At 46.0% G+C, this 16,494-nt stretch overlaps 1 long non-coding RNA gene across 1 annotated transcript; it reads left to right on the forward strand.

The window, feature by feature from the left end:
• The first annotated feature begins 10,080 nt into the window (after positions 1–10,080).
• On the forward strand, positions 10,081–10,877 carry LOC141251931 (uncharacterized). The gene is made up of 3 exons (XR_012313436.1): positions 10,081–10,215; positions 10,339–10,508; positions 10,716–10,877. It is a non-coding gene; the product is annotated as an uncharacterized lncRNA (long non-coding RNA).
• The last annotated feature ends 5,617 nt before the right edge of the window (positions 10,878–16,494 follow it).

The following is a 16,494-nucleotide window of genomic DNA, read 5'->3' on the forward strand; positions in this document are numbered from 1 at the left end:
GGAGTCTCACCGTGGGCCAATATGCCATACGGTTCCGTACCCTTGCCTCGGAGCTGGCCTGGGATAACGACGCTCTGGTTTCCGTCTTCTGGGAGGGTCTGTCCGGCCATATTAAAGATGAACTTGCCGGTCGGGACATTCCTACCACTCTCGATGACTTAATAACTCTTGCCACCCGAATTGACCTACGGTTTCAGGAGCGTGCCAAAGAGGTCACCCGTGAGAGAAGGATTCCACGTTTAGCTCCTACTTTCCAGAAACCCGTCATTCCCTCCATCTCTCCCCAGGTACACTCTCCTGAGCCTATGCAGGTCGACCAGACCAAGATGGTCAAAACCCGTCAGGACTCACGCCGTGCCGAGGGGAGCTGCTTCTACTGTGGCAGTAAGGAGCACCGGATCCGTGCCTGCCCGGAGAGGTCGGGAAACGCCTGTGTCTAGGTTCGCTCAGAGAGGTCCACCTAGACAAGAATAAATCCTCTCCATCCCTGCTGTTGTCAGTTTCGATCATCTACGGGGAGAACCGTTATTTCGAACTAGCCCAACTTGACTCTGGAGCAGCCGGGAACCTTATTTCACAGTCCCTGGTTGAGAAATACCGCATCCCCACCAAACCTCTGGCTGTACCCTTGTCTGTCGCTGCCGTGGATGGGGGCCTCTTACCTGGCCCCATTCAACTCATCACCGAATCCATTACCCTGCAGGTGGGAATGCTGCATTCTGAAAGTATCTCCTTTCATGTTCTGCCTGGACTCTCTCACGCCCTCTTGCTAGGTCTGCCCTGGCTCCAGAGACATGCACCCGTGCTAGACTGGCAAACCGGAGAGGTCCTTCGCTGGGGACAAGACTGTCATAAAACCTGCCTGGTTCCCGTCCATCCCGTCCGTCCCTCTCCTACCCCAGCTAATCTACCTGGACTTCCGATTCCTTATTGGTCTTATGCAGATGTCTTTAATAAAAAGGAGGCAGAGACATTACCACCACATAGACCATACGACTGTCCCATCGATCTGCTACCCGGTACTACTCCTCCCCGTGGGCGTATCTATCCTTTATCCGCTGCTGAGACCCGGTCAATGTCCGAATATATTGAGGAGAATCTGGCCAGAGGATTCATCCGGAAATCTACCTCCCCGGCGGGAGCAGGCTTCTTTTTCGTCAAAAAGAAGGACGGCTCTCTCCGTCCCTGTATAGACTATAGAGGCCTAAACCTGATCACGGTGAAGAATAAGTACCCCCTTCCGCTCATTCCAGAATTATTTGATCGTCTGAGGGGGGCTAGGATCTTCACCAAACTGGACCTTCGTGGGGCGTACAACCTGGTTCGTATTCGTCAGGGGGATGAATGGAAGACGGCATTCAACACCCGGGACGGCCACTATGAATACCTGGTAATGCCCTTTGGTCTCTGTAACGCTCCTGCCGTCTTTCAAGAGTTGGTCAATGACATCTTCCGGGACCTTCTCTACTCCTGCGTAGTGGTGTACCTGGACGACATCTTGGTCTTCTCTCCGGATCTCCAGACTCACCGGAGGGACGTTCGTCAGGTCCTGCTCAGGCTAAGGCAGAACCATCTCTACGCTAAATTTGAGAAGTGCCTCTTTGAGCAGACCTCGCTTCCGTTTCTGGGCTACATTATCTCTCAGACCGGCCTTCAAATGGATCCTGAGAAACTGTCTGCCATCGAGAAATGGCCCCGACCGGAGGGGTTGAAGGCCATTCAGCGTTTCCTGGGCTTCGCCAACTACTACCGCCTCTTCATACCACACTTCTCTTCCCGGACGGCCCCAATTTCTGCGCTCACCCGTAAAGGTACTAATCCCAAAGAGTGGCCACCCGAAGCAGAGGAGGCCTTTCTTTCCCTTAAACAGGCCTTCTCTTCCGCCCCGGTGCTGCATCGCCCAGATGGCAACAAGCAGTTCTTCCTGGAAGTTGACGCCTCCTCCTCTGGAGCCGGAGCGGTACTTACTCAAAAATCATCTTCCGGGAGGATGGTAACTTGTGGCTTCTTCTCTAAACTCTTCTCCTCCTCTGAGCGCAACTATTCCATAGGAGACCGAGAGTTATTGGCCATCAAACTGGCATTGGAGGAGTGGCGTTACCTGCTCGAGGGGGCTCTTCACCCGGTAATAATTTACACTGACCACAAGAACTTGGCTTACCTCCAGCATGCCCAGAGACTTAACCCGCGCCAAGCCCGGTGGTCCTTGTTTTTTGCTCGTTTTGATTTTGTCCTTCATTTTCGCCCGGCTGACAAAAACGTCAAGGCGGATGCCTTGTCTCGATCCTTTCTGGTGTCTGATCTCGAGGAGGATCCGAAACATATCATCGATCCCGCCAGAGTAATGCAGGTGGCTCCCGTGAGTCTAAATCGTCTTCCTCCTGGTAAGACGTTCGTACCAGTACCTGATCGGGAGAAGATTCTACACTGGGGTCATTCGTCTAAACTAGCTGGCCACGCCGGTCAGAAAAAGACCCTCCAGCTTATTACCCGGCACTACTGGTGGCCTAACCTGCACAAGGATGTAATAGACTTTGTTTCTGCCTGTGTGTCCTGCGCCCGCAACAAAGTTCCGAGACACCTGCCGGCCGGCCGCCTCCTACCTCTGCCAGTACCTGCTGCCCCCTGGCAGCATATAGCGATGGACTTCATTACTGATCTGCCCGTCTCTGCCGGTTGTACGGTCATTTGGGTGGTCGCTGACCGCTTCTCCAAGATGGCTCACTTCATTCCACTGCCAGGTCTTCCGTCTGCACCCGAGCTGGCTAAAGACTTTATCCGCCACATCTTCCGTCTTCATGGCCTGCCCCGTCACATCGTGTCGGATCGTGGGGTACAGTTCACTTCCCGTTTCTGGAGAGCCACTTGTAAATTGCTGGACGTCACCCTGGACTTCTCCTCCGCTTACCACCCACAGTCTAATGGTCAAGTGGAGCGGATCAATCAGAACCTGACCAGTTACCTTCGGCACTTCGTTAATGCCCACCATTCTGACTGGGTGGATCTCCTGCCATGGGCCGAATTCTCGTACAACAATCACGAGAGCGAGTCTTCCTCCAAATCCCCGTTTTTTGTAGTCTACGGTCAGCATCCTCGGATCCCGTTTCCCGTCTCCACCTCGGCGGACAATCCGGCTGCGGAATCTCTTGTTAACAAATTTTCCTCCATATGGGAGAGTACCCGGTCCGCACTCCTTCTGTCATCCGAGCGTATGAAAAGACACGCTGACAAAAAACGTCTGGACCCTCCTCAATTCCGCCCTGGGGATAAAGTCTGGCTCTCGTCCAAATATGTCCGGCTCAAGATCCCTTCCTATAAGTTAGGGCCTCGGTTCATCGGCCCACTGGAGGTCATCAGTCAGATCAACCCGGTGGCCTATAAATTGAAACTCCCGGCCAACTTACGGATTCCTAACTCCTTCCATGTATCTCTCCTCAAACCTGTGGTACTTAACTCTTTTTCCAAGTCTACAGGTACGCCTCCTGCTCCGGTTTCTGCTGAGGACGAGTTTGAGGTAGAGAACATTCTTGCCACCAAAAGGGTAAGAGGAAAGACCTTTTTCCTGGTAGATTGGAAGGGGTTTGGTCCTGAGGAGAGAACGTGGGAGCCCCGGGAGAACATCCATGCCCCTCTCATCCTAGCTAAATTTCTGTCTGGCCTAAAAAAGGGGGGGCCTAAAGGGGGGGGTACTGTAGTGCCGGCGTCCCTGCCCTCTGCTAGGCAGGGACGCTGCTCCTCTCACCGCTCTGCTCCGTGCCCGGCTTCCTCCCCCCGCTCTGCTGTCAGCGCGCGCTCCGTCCCGGCGTCCTCCTCCTGCTCTGCTCTCAGCGCGCGCTCCTTCCCGGCCCCTGTGCTTAGGGCGCGCGCGCGCGCGCTCCCCTCCTCTTAAAGGGGCCGCGCGCGCCGCCCTAAAGAGTCCCCGGCCAATGGCCGGAGGACTTCATCATATATAAGGCACCTCCTCCAAAATGGAGGTGCCCGAGCAATGTTGTTTGCACCTGTGTCTCACCTGTGCTTCAGCCCTCAGGTCCCGTTGCCAGTTTCCTGCCAGTTTCCTGCCAGTTTCCTGCTAGTTACCTGCCAGTACCTGCCAGTTACCTGCCTGATTCCTGCCTGAATACTTGTTACCTGTCTGCCAGTCTGAGGTCCGACGGTCTGCCTTACTACTCCTGTCAGTCTGTCTAAAGGACCAGCCTGCCCGCTCACCTGGGAGCGCATATCAGCTACCTGCCTGCTTGCCTGAGGTCCGACGGTCTGCCTTACTACTCCGGTCAGTCTGTCTATGGACCAGCTTGCCCGCTCACCTGGGAGCGCTTCTCCGTTATCTGCCTGCTTGCCAGCCCGGAGGCTCCGTTGTCACGTGCTGTGACCACCAGCTACTCCAGACTCTTGCCCGCTCACCTGGGAGCGCATCTCCGTTACCTGCCTGCTTGCCAGCCCGGAGGTCCCGTTGTCACGTGCGGTGACCATCAGCTATTCCAGAGACTCTTGCCCGCTCACCTGGGAGCGCTTCTCCGTTACCTACCTGCCTGCCAGCCCGGAGGTTCCGCCGTCACGTGCCGTGACCACCTGCTATTCCAGAGACTCTCGCTTGCTCACCTGGGAGCACACATCTACCACCTGCCTGCTAGCCTACCCGGAGGCTCTGCCATCACAGGTCGTACCTACCCCTTACCCAGAGACTGCCCTGATCACTTGCCGTAACTCCCTGTCCGTTCACCCAGAGACTGCCACCAGCTCCCTTACAAGGGCCGCCCCCTTGTATAGTAGCTCAGAGGTTCCGCCTCCCGGACCCGTTACAGTCCGCCTCCCGGACCCGTTACACTAAGCATCCATTGCGTTAAATTTGGCTCTTTCACCAATACTGACACCACCAAACATTTATTTATCGCTTACATATATTTATCGCTTACGTTTTTTAGAATCAGAATCTCCTGTTACCCGATAGTCTATTTTAACTTGGACCTACCCGGCTCATCCTGAGCCTCCTGGTGCAGTCTTAACTAGTTATTGTACCGACCTAAGGGGTCAATATTTACTAGTCCAACTCCACTCTTCCTGGACACCTCCCGCCGCTTCTCCGGCCTTACAGGTACTTACTTTATATTTATTTATATCCAAGCTACTACTGATTACCATTACATACTTTTAATTAATTTCCCTCCAGTACGAGTTAGAATCACCTCCATCCTATTGGCATCCCCACCAAAGGAGGAATTGACTGAACAATTGTTCTTCACCCTCTATTCCTCTATTTCTCAGTCTCCCTTATTTTTTTTTTTTTTTTTCCCCCCCTTAGATCCACTTCTAGCCACTACCCCACTAAGATACTCTGCGTACCCTTCACTACCTACTGATTGCCATCTACAAGCAGGTATCTTTTCAGATTTGCTTTTATCTTACATTTCGTAACCATTAACCCAGTGGGATCCTACGCGATTACCACATCCATTATATTAATACTCCTTCTCCCCCTCTTTTGCTATAGGCATTACGTGAGTCCCTACCCTTAACGGGCCCAGCTGACTCTACCCGCCCGTCGCATCTGAGAAGAAAGATCTCTCAACTAATTTTATATTGTATTTATGCTGTATTGATGTTCCTTTTATAATTAGCGTGGTACCCTCCAAAGCTATTGGTCCATCAATCTGAGTGACGCCCACTACCTTTTATCTTTGTCCTCACCCTCTTATATTTTACATTTTATAATTTATTTGCTTTTTATCTTCTCAATAAATATATTTTTAATTGTCCGCCTCTGGCTTCCTTTCTCCAGGCCCACTACCACTGGCGCGAATTTATACCTATTATTTAACCTAACCTTTACCTGGACACCGGTGGTTCCCTGTCCATTAATTCGCCGCTTTGTTAGTGTTTAGCCGGTAGCGCCTTCTAAACCTACTATTACCTCTATATCCACTAAACCACTAAGCAGGCTGCTAAGCTTATCCAGGAGTAAGGAAAACCATGGGGGATTTATGGTACGACCGTAAAGAAAGAATAGAAAATATACAACTATTCTTCAACAGCACCCAAAAAAAATCCACCAATACTAGTCCAGAAACAATTAAAACTATCAAAGAATCTATGAGAACCCTCGAACACCTGCTAATTAAAGAAATGAGGGACCTCTGGGAAGTAGCCACCCTAGAACATTACATAACCTTCGACATCATACCATCTGGCCTAAAAGTTACCAAGGCACTATCAGGGGACATTGGCGATCCCACAACCTTGGAAGAATGGAACCTAATGTTCCACGATTTCTCCAAACAAACCGTTAGATTTATTATAACGAAAAGGAAAAAACAACTCCTGGAAAACAAAACCAAAATTGATGCGTTGTTCAATGAAATCAAACCACACCAAAATCACCCAGAGATTGTAAAACTTACACTTAGTATAAAAAATAGAATAAACCAAAAAGAAATGGAAATAGTAGAAAGAAAAAAATCTAAATTCTGTAGAGACTCCGTACCCCTCCCGACTAAACAGCCTCAGAAGGAACAACTGAATTTCTTTGAAACCTTAGACGAAGTAGTCGGAAGCCCAGCAAACTCTCATATCTCAATCGAGGACATTTCCATTCACCCGACATCTGATCATGGAACCCCCCAACCCCAACATGAACCTAACTACAATTCAATGGAAAATGACTTTGATACCCCTATCAGTACTCAAAACAGGTTCCTCCCCTTAACGGTTACTAGTAATGACAATATCCCATCTACTACACCATCCCCAACCAGAGGGCCACCCCCTCAACCAATCAATCCGTCTACCCGCTCTCCCTCTACACCAGCTACCCCGGCACTTGTTTCTACATCACGTCCATCAATACGAAAACACACTAGCCATGTGGATTTTTTTCAGATGGCCAAAAGAAAAAACGCCAAAGAGGTACGAGAGGAGGGAAACTCGCCCAAAAGAAAAAGAACAAACCCAAAAAAATAACCAACCAGAAATCCATCTTTAATCTGAGCAAACATAATTTAACCAATAGTGAAATTGCTCTACTCAATAAAGGCCTCAAATATGCCCCCTCCACACAACTGGATAAATTCCAAGCCTATATAGGCATTAAAAAATTTATGCGTCAGCTGGTATTAAGAAAATACCACATTAAAAAAGACAACGGGATTACTAGACCAGAACACACTGACCCACCACAATACACACATACCACTTTGAAACCCAAATCTACATTTCACCCCTTACAAGAATACTCAGAAGCCCTCAACACCTTTGAAAAGAATGTGACAGATGAAATCCGGAAACTCAAAAACCATAAATGTAAAAAATTCAAAAATAATCTGACCAAATCCGAAATAATTGCTATGAAACAACTACAAACTAACAGAAATATAATAATAAGACCCGCTGACAAAGGGGGCAGCATAGTCATCCTCAATCAGGATGACTATCACAAAGAGTCCCTAAGGCTCTTAGACGATACCAGAACATACCACATCCTTCCCTCTGACCCCACAAATACCTACCAGAAAGAATTACATATACTAACAAAGAGAGGATTGCAGGAGGGGTATCTCAATAAGAATGAATACGACTATGTCAATATTCAGTACCCGAAACTAGCTGCCTTCTATTACCTCCCTAAAATCCACAAAGATCAACTAAATCCGCCAGGAAGACCTATCATCTCAGGCATACAATGTCTAACAGCCAATCTTTCACAGCTTATTGATCACCACCTACAACCTTTAGTCCCTAACCTCCCCTCCCATCTAAAAGACAGCAAACACACTATCCAAATATTAAATAATATTCACTGGGAAAACCATTATATCATCGGGACCATGGACATAACATCATTATACACCAACATCCCGCATAATAAGGGTTGCGAAGCCGCCCTCCACTTCCTTAACCAAACAACACCACCGGAACAAAGTGTATTTATTCGAGACTGTATACTATTTATACTAAAACACAACTACTTCCTATATGAGGGGAACTACTACTCCCAGCAATGGGGCACCGCCATGGGAACCAGGTTCGCACCAAGCTATGCTAATCTCTACGTGGGCCGATGGGAATCTTTAGCCATACACCCCGAGGGCCTTCTCCACACGAACCTGGTCCTATGGCGACGATTCATTGATGACATCCTATTCATCTGGTCAGGAGATCAACCATCACTCAACAAATTTCTAGAAGAAATTAATGAAAATGAATTCTTTCTGGAATTCACCTCCACCACTAGTACCACCACAGTCAATTTCCTAGATCTGACCATCTATATTGAGGACAATCGCATTTTAACACGCACCTACAACAAACCTACTGATGCCAATGGCTACATTGCACTAGACAGCTGCCATCTCCCCAACTGGCTACTGAACGTCCCCCGTAGCCAATATGTACGATTACATCGGAATTGTTCCAAATCTGAAGATTTCGATACGGAAGCACTACTTCTTACCACCAAATTCCTTGAAAAAGGCTACAATGCACAATTCCTTACGAACACAATAAATAAAGTAGCCGAAATACCACGAAACACTCTGCTAAACAAACCTGGCACCACAAAATCGGAAACTAATCATCATAGTCTCATCCCCATTATTACACCCTACTCCGCAAACACCTATCTTTTCAAAAAAATTGTCAACAAATATTGGCATATATTACAGGATGATAAAATAATTGGTGATCAGATACCAAACCAGCCCACGTTCATTTTCAAAAAAGCACGAAATTTAGGCTCCATAATAGCCCCCACTGTCAGATACAATACTATCCCCAAACAGCCCCAAACCCCATTCCAACAAAAACTCAAAGGTTTTTTTCCTTGTAAAAAATGTAAACTATGCCAAATATTAAAAACACAAAAACAATACAACATCAGCCACCAAGGAGAAACGTATCCGATCACAGACTTTGTTACATGTAATACCACAGGAGTCATCTATGGACTTTCATGTCCATGCAAAAAACTTTACATAGGGAGAACCAAAAGAACACTGAATACCAGAATTAATGAACACATGCGTAATATTAAAAACAAATACCTAGACCACCCCCTTTCCAAACACTTTACAGAGAAGCATAGCGGATCCACTAAAGGAATCCAAATCACTGGTATTCAAATAGTGCATAAACATTGGAGACAGGGAAACTTTATTAAAGACATGTCCAGAAAGGAAAGCGAATGGATATTCAAACTAAACACTTTAAAACCACGGGGATTAAACAGCGAGATCGAACTATTTGCATTCCAGGACTGACAAGTATGACGTCACTGCCCCCTAGATATATAAGGACACATGAAACTGGGTCTTGACATCCCTGATGAAGGCAGCCGCAGCTGCCGAAACGCGTAGGATTATACTCTGACCCAGCACAAGAGGCACCAGCCAGGCCTCCGTACACCAGCACGTTGCGTACCACGTGACTGCTCGTCACATCGCTCCTCTCGCGCGCTTTTCTCCTGGAAGCGCGCTCTTTCCTCCCTCCTCCTCTCCCCCTCCCGCTACCCGGAACAGCGAACACGCGGCAGTCACCGGCCGGGACTCCGCATTCGCCCCGGACCACCGACACCACCTGACATCGGGGACTACGTACTGTAAGTAGATTCGGGCCACGGCCCCACCGCACCGCACATCACAGCCTTACAGTGACGACAATCCTTCTTCTCCTAAGCAGCACCTGCAGCTCCCCAATATTGGGACAAGCCTCCTGCTGCACCATCCTGCTGCCATCCAGACCATCCTCTAGGTATTCAAACCTCACAATAACGACTTAGGACCTACTTGCTAGCTCTATTTATCTGTTTACTGATCTCTTTTAGTCCGCTAGACGCTGACCGACTCCAAGCTCAGTCAGAGCCTCCTGATGCAGCTGTAACCCTGTGCCCTACCTATCTCTGGCTAACTATTCCAGGAATTACTATCTACTTGAGACATCACTCAGATCAATCGCCCAAATCCTTTACCAGCTACCGGGCAGGTAAATATAACCTTATACGCTCACACTAAGCATCCATTGCGTTAAACCTAGCTCTATCACCAAGATTAACACCACTAAACATTTATTTATTGCTTACTTATTTTTAGAATCGGAACCTCCTGCTACTTGGTAGTCTATTCAACTTGGACCTACTTGACTCATCCTGAGCCTCCTGGTGCAGTCTTAACTAGTTATTGAGACATCACTTAAACCAGTCGCCAATATCCTATACCTACTACCGGGCAGGTAAATATAACCTTATACCCTCATACTAAGCATCCATTGCGTTAAATTTGGCTCTTTCACCAATACTGACACCACCAAACATTTATTTATCGCTTACATATATTTATCGCTTACGTTTTTTAGAATCAGAATCTCCTGTTACCCGATAGTCTATTTTAACTTGGACCTACCCGGCTCATCCTGAGCCTCCTGGTGCAGTCTTAACTAGTTATTGTACCGACCTAAGGGGTCAATATTTACTAGTCCAACTCCACTCTTCCTGGACACCTCCCGCCGCTTCTCCGGCCTTACAGGTACTTACTTTATATTTATTTATATCCAAGCTACTACTGATTACCATTACATACTTTTAATTAATTTCCCTCCAGTACGAGTTAGAATCACCTCCATCCTATTGGCATCCCCACCAAAGGAGGAATTGACTGAACAATTGTTCTTCACCCTCTATTCCTCTATTTCTCAGTCTCCCTTATTTTTTTTTTTTTTTTTCCCCCCCTTAGATCCACTTCTAGCCACTACCCCACTAAGATACTCTGCGTACCCTTCACTACCTACTGATTGCCATCTACAAGCAGGTATCTTTTCAGATTTGCTTTTATCTTACATTTCGTAACCATTAACCCAGTGGGATCCTACGCGATTACCACATCCATTATATTAATACTCCTTCTCCCCCTCTTTTGCTATAGGCATTACGTGAGTCCCTACCCTTAACGGGCCCAGCTGACTCTACCCGCCCGTCGCATCTGAGAAGAAAGATCTCTCAACTAATTTTATATTGTATTTATGCTGTATTGATGTTCCTTTTATAATTAGCGTGGTACCCTCCAAAGCTATTGGTCCATCAATCTGAGTGACGCCCACTACCTTTTATCTTTGTCCTCACCCTCTTATATTTTACATTTTATAATTTATTTGCTTTTTATCTTCTCAATAAATATATTTTTAATTGTCCGCCTCTGGCTTCCTTTCTCCAGGCCCACTACCACTGGCGCGAATTTATACCTATTATTTAACCTAACCTTTACCTGGACACCGGTGGTTCCCTGTCCATTAATTCGCCGCTTTGTTAGTGTTTAGCCGGTAGCGCCTTCTAAACCTACTATTACCTCTATATCCACTAAACCACTAAGCAGGCTGCTAAGCTTATCCAGGAGTAAGGAAAACCATGGGGGATTTATGGTACGACCGTAAAGAAAGAATAGAAAATATACAACTATTCTTCAACAGCACCCAAAAAAAATCCACCAATACTAGTCCAGAAACAATTAAAACTATCAAAGAATCTATGAGAACCCTCGAACACCTGCTAATTAAAGAAATGAGGGACCTCTGGGAAGTAGCCACCCTAGAACATTACATAACCTTCGACATCATACCATCTGGCCTAAAAGTTACCAAGGCACTATCAGGGGACATTGGCGATCCCACAACCTTGGAAGAATGGAACCTAATGTTCCACGATTTCTCCAAACAAACCGTTAGATTTATTATAACGAAAAGGAAAAAACAACTCCTGGAAAACAAAACCAAAATTGATGCGTTGTTCAATGAAATCAAACCACACCAAAATCACCCAGAGATTGTAAAACTTACACTTAGTATAAAAAATAGAATAAACCAAAAAGAAATGGAAATAGTAGAAAGAAAAAAATCTAAATTCTGTAGAGACTCCGTACCCCTCCCGACTAAACAGCCTCAGAAGGAACAACTGAATTTCTTTGAAACCTTAGACGAAGTAGTCGGAAGCCCAGCAAACTCTCATATCTCAATCGAGGACATTTCCATTCACCCGACATCTGATCATGGAACCCCCCAACCCCAACATGAACCTAACTACAATTCAATGGAAAATGACTTTGATACCCCTATCAGTACTCAAAACAGGTTCCTCCCCTTAACGGTTACTAGTAATGACAATATCCCATCTACTACACCATCCCCAACCAGAGGGCCACCCCCTCAACCAATCAATCCGTCTACCCGCTCTCCCTCTACACCAGCTACCCCGGCACTTGTTTCTACATCACGTCCATCAATACGAAAACACACTAGCCATGTGGATTTTTTTCAGATGGCCAAAAGAAAAAACGCCAAAGAGGTACGAGAGGAGGGAAACTCGCCCAAAAGAAAAAGAACAAACCCAAAAAAATAACCAACCAGAAATCCATCTTTAATCTGAGCAAACATAATTTAACCAATAGTGAAATTGCTCTACTCAATAAAGGCCTCAAATATGCCCCCTCCACACAACTGGATAAATTCCAAGCCTATATAGGCATTAAAAAATTTATGCGTCAGCTGGTATTAAGAAAATACCACATTAAAAAAGACAACGGGATTACTAGACCAGAACACACTGACCCACCACAATACACACATACCACTTTGAAACCCAAATCTACATTTCACCCCTTACAAGAATACTCAGAAGCCCTCAACACCTTTGAAAAGAATGTGACAGATGAAATCCGGAAACTCAAAAACCATAAATGTAAAAAATTCAAAAATAATCTGACCAAATCCGAAATAATTGCTATGAAACAACTACAAACTAACAGAAATATAATAATAAGACCCGCTGACAAAGGGGGCAGCATAGTCATCCTCAATCAGGATGACTATCACAAAGAGTCCCTAAGGCTCTTAGACGATACCAGAACATACCACATCCTTCCCTCTGACCCCACAAATACCTACCAGAAAGAATTACATATACTAACAAAGAGAGGATTGCAGGAGGGGTATCTCAATAAGAATGAATACGACTATGTCAATATTCAGTACCCGAAACTAGCTGCCTTCTATTACCTCCCTAAAATCCACAAAGATCAACTAAATCCGCCAGGAAGACCTATCATCTCAGGCATACAATGTCTAACAGCCAATCTTTCACAGCTTATTGATCACCACCTACAACCTTTAGTCCCTAACCTCCCCTCCCATCTAAAAGACAGCAAACACACTATCCAAATATTAAATAATATTCACTGGGAAAACCATTATATCATCGGGACCATGGACATAACATCATTATACACCAACATCCCGCATAATAAGGGTTGCGAAGCCGCCCTCCACTTCCTTAACCAAACAACACCACCGGAACAAAGTGTATTTATTCGAGACTGTATACTATTTATACTAAAACACAACTACTTCCTATATGAGGGGAACTACTACTCCCAGCAATGGGGCACCGCCATGGGAACCAGGTTCGCACCAAGCTATGCTAATCTCTACGTGGGCCGATGGGAATCTTTAGCCATACACCCCGAGGGCCTTCTCCACACGAACCTGGTCCTATGGCGACGATTCATTGATGACATCCTATTCATCTGGTCAGGAGATCAACCATCACTCAACAAATTTCTAGAAGAAATTAATGAAAATGAATTCTTTCTGGAATTCACCTCCACCACTAGTACCACCACAGTCAATTTCCTAGATCTGACCATCTATATTGAGGACAATCGCATTTTAACACGCACCTACAACAAACCTACTGATGCCAATGGCTACATTGCACTAGACAGCTGCCATCTCCCCAACTGGCTACTGAACGTCCCCCGTAGCCAATATGTACGATTACATCGGAATTGTTCCAAATCTGAAGATTTCGATACGGAAGCACTACTTCTTACCACCAAATTCCTTGAAAAAGGCTACAATGCACAATTCCTTACGAACACAATAAATAAAGTAGCCGAAATACCACGAAACACTCTGCTAAACAAACCTGGCACCACAAAATCGGAAACTAATCATCATAGTCTCATCCCCATTATTACACCCTACTCCGCAAACACCTATCTTTTCAAAAAAATTGTCAACAAATATTGGCATATATTACAGGATGATAAAATAATTGGTGATCAGATACCAAACCAGCCCACGTTCATTTTCAAAAAAGCACGAAATTTAGGCTCCATAATAGCCCCCACTGTCAGATACAATACTGTCCCCAAACAGCCCCAAACCCCATTCCAACAAAAACTCAAAGGTTTTTTTCCTTGTAAAAAATGTAAACTATGCCAAATATTAAAAACACAAAAACAATACAACATCAGCCACCAAGGAGAAACGTATCCGATCACAGACTTTGTTACATGTAATACCACAGGAGTCATCTATGGACTTTCATGTCCATGCAAAAAACTTTACATAGGGAGAACCAAAAGAACACTGAATACCAGAATTAATGAACACATGCGTAATATTAAAAACAAATACCTAGACCACCCCCTTTCCAAACACTTTACAGAGAAGCATAGCGGATCCACTAAAGGAATCCAAATCACTGGTATTCAAATAGTGCATAAACATTGGAGACAGGGAAACTTTGTTAAAGACATGTCCAGAAAGGAAAGCGAATGGATATTCAAACTAAACACTTTAAAACCACGGGGATTAAACAGCGAGATCGAACTATTTGCATTCCAGGACTGACAAGTATGACGTCACTGCCCCCTAGATATATAAGGACACATGAAACTGGGTCTTGACATCCCTGATGAAGGCAGCCGCAGCTGCCGAAACGCGTAGGATTATACTCTGACCCAGCACAAGAGGCACCAGCCAGGCCTCCGTACACCAGCACGTTGCGTACCACGTGACTGCTCGTCACATCGCTCCTCTCGCGCGCTTTTCTCCTGGAAGCGCGCTCTTTCCTCCCTCCTCCTCTCCCCCTCCCGCTACCCGGAACAGCGAACACGCGGCAGTCACCGGCCGGGACTCCGCATTCGCCCCGGACCACCGACACCACCTGACATCGGGGACTACGTACTGTAAGTAGATTCGGGCCACGGCCCCACCGCACCGCACATCACAGCCTTACAGTGATGACAATCCTTCTTCTCCTAAGCAGCACCTGCAGCTCCCCAATATTGGGACAAGCCTCCTGCTGCACCATCCTGCTGCCATCCAGACCATCCTCTAGGTATTCAAACCTCACAATAACGACTTAGGACCTACTTGCTAGCTCTATTTATCTGTTTACTGATCTCTTTTAGTCCGCTAGACGCTGACCGACTCCAAGCTCAGTCAGAGCCTCCTGATGCAGCTGTAACCCTGTGCCCTACCTATCTCTGGCTAACTATTCCAGGAATTACTATCTACTTGAGACATCACTCAGATCAATCGCCCAAATCCTTTACCAGCTACCGGGCAGGTAAATATAACCTTATACGCTCACACTAAGCATCCATTGCGTTAAACCTAGCTCTATCACCAAGATTAACACCACTAAACATTTATTTATTGCTTACTTATTTTTAGAATCGGAACCTCCTGCTACTTGGTAGTCTATTCAACTTGGACCTACTTGACTCATCCTGAGCCTCCTGGTGCAGTCTTAACTAGTTATTGAGACATCACTTAAACCAGTCGCCAATATCCTATACCTACTACCGGGCAGGTAAATATAACCTTATACCCTCATACTAAGCATCCATTGCGTTAAATTTGGCTCTTTCACCAATACTGACACCACCAAACATTTATTTATCGCTTACATATATTTATCGCTTACGTTTTTTAGAATCAGAATCTCCTGTTACCCGATAGTCTATTTTAACTTGGACCTACCCGGCTCATCCTGAGCCTCCTGGTGCAGTCTTAACTAGTTATTGTACCGACCTAAGGGGTCAATATTTACTAGTCCAACTCCACTCTTCCTGGACACCTCCCGCCGCTTCTCCGGCCTTACAGGTACTTACTTTATATTTATTTATATCCAAGCTACTACTGATTACCATTACATACTTTTAATTAATTTCCCTCCAGTACGAGTTAGAATCACCTCCATCCTATTGGCATCCCCACCAAAGGAGGAATTGACTGAACAATTGTTCTTCACCCTCTATTCCTCTATTTCTCAGTCTCCCTTATTTATTATTTTTTTTTTCCCCCCCTTAGATCCACTTCTAGCCACTACCCCACTAAGATACTCTGCGTACCCTTCACTACCTACTGATTGCCATCTACAAGCAGGTATCTTTTCAGATTTGCTTTTATCTTACATTTCGTAACCATTAACCCAGTGGGATCCTACGCGATTACCACATCCATTATATTAATACTCCTTCTCCCCCTCTTTTGCTATAGGCATTACGTGAGTCCCTACCCTTAACGGGCCCAGCTGACTCTACCCGCCCGTCGCATCTGAGAAGAAAGATCTCTCAACTAATTTTATATTGTATTTATGCTGTATTGATGTTCCTTTTATAATTAGCGTGGTACCCTCCAAAGCTATTGGTCCATCAATCTGAGTGACGCCCA

The sequence above is a fragment of the Phyllobates terribilis genome, unplaced genomic scaffold (assembly GCF_046119375.1).
Source record: "Phyllobates terribilis strain yellow unplaced genomic scaffold, ASM4611937v1 Scaffold_2__4_contigs__length_985480577, whole genome shotgun sequence".
NCBI classification, from domain to species: domain Eukaryota; kingdom Metazoa; phylum Chordata; class Amphibia; order Anura; family Dendrobatidae; genus Phyllobates; species Phyllobates terribilis.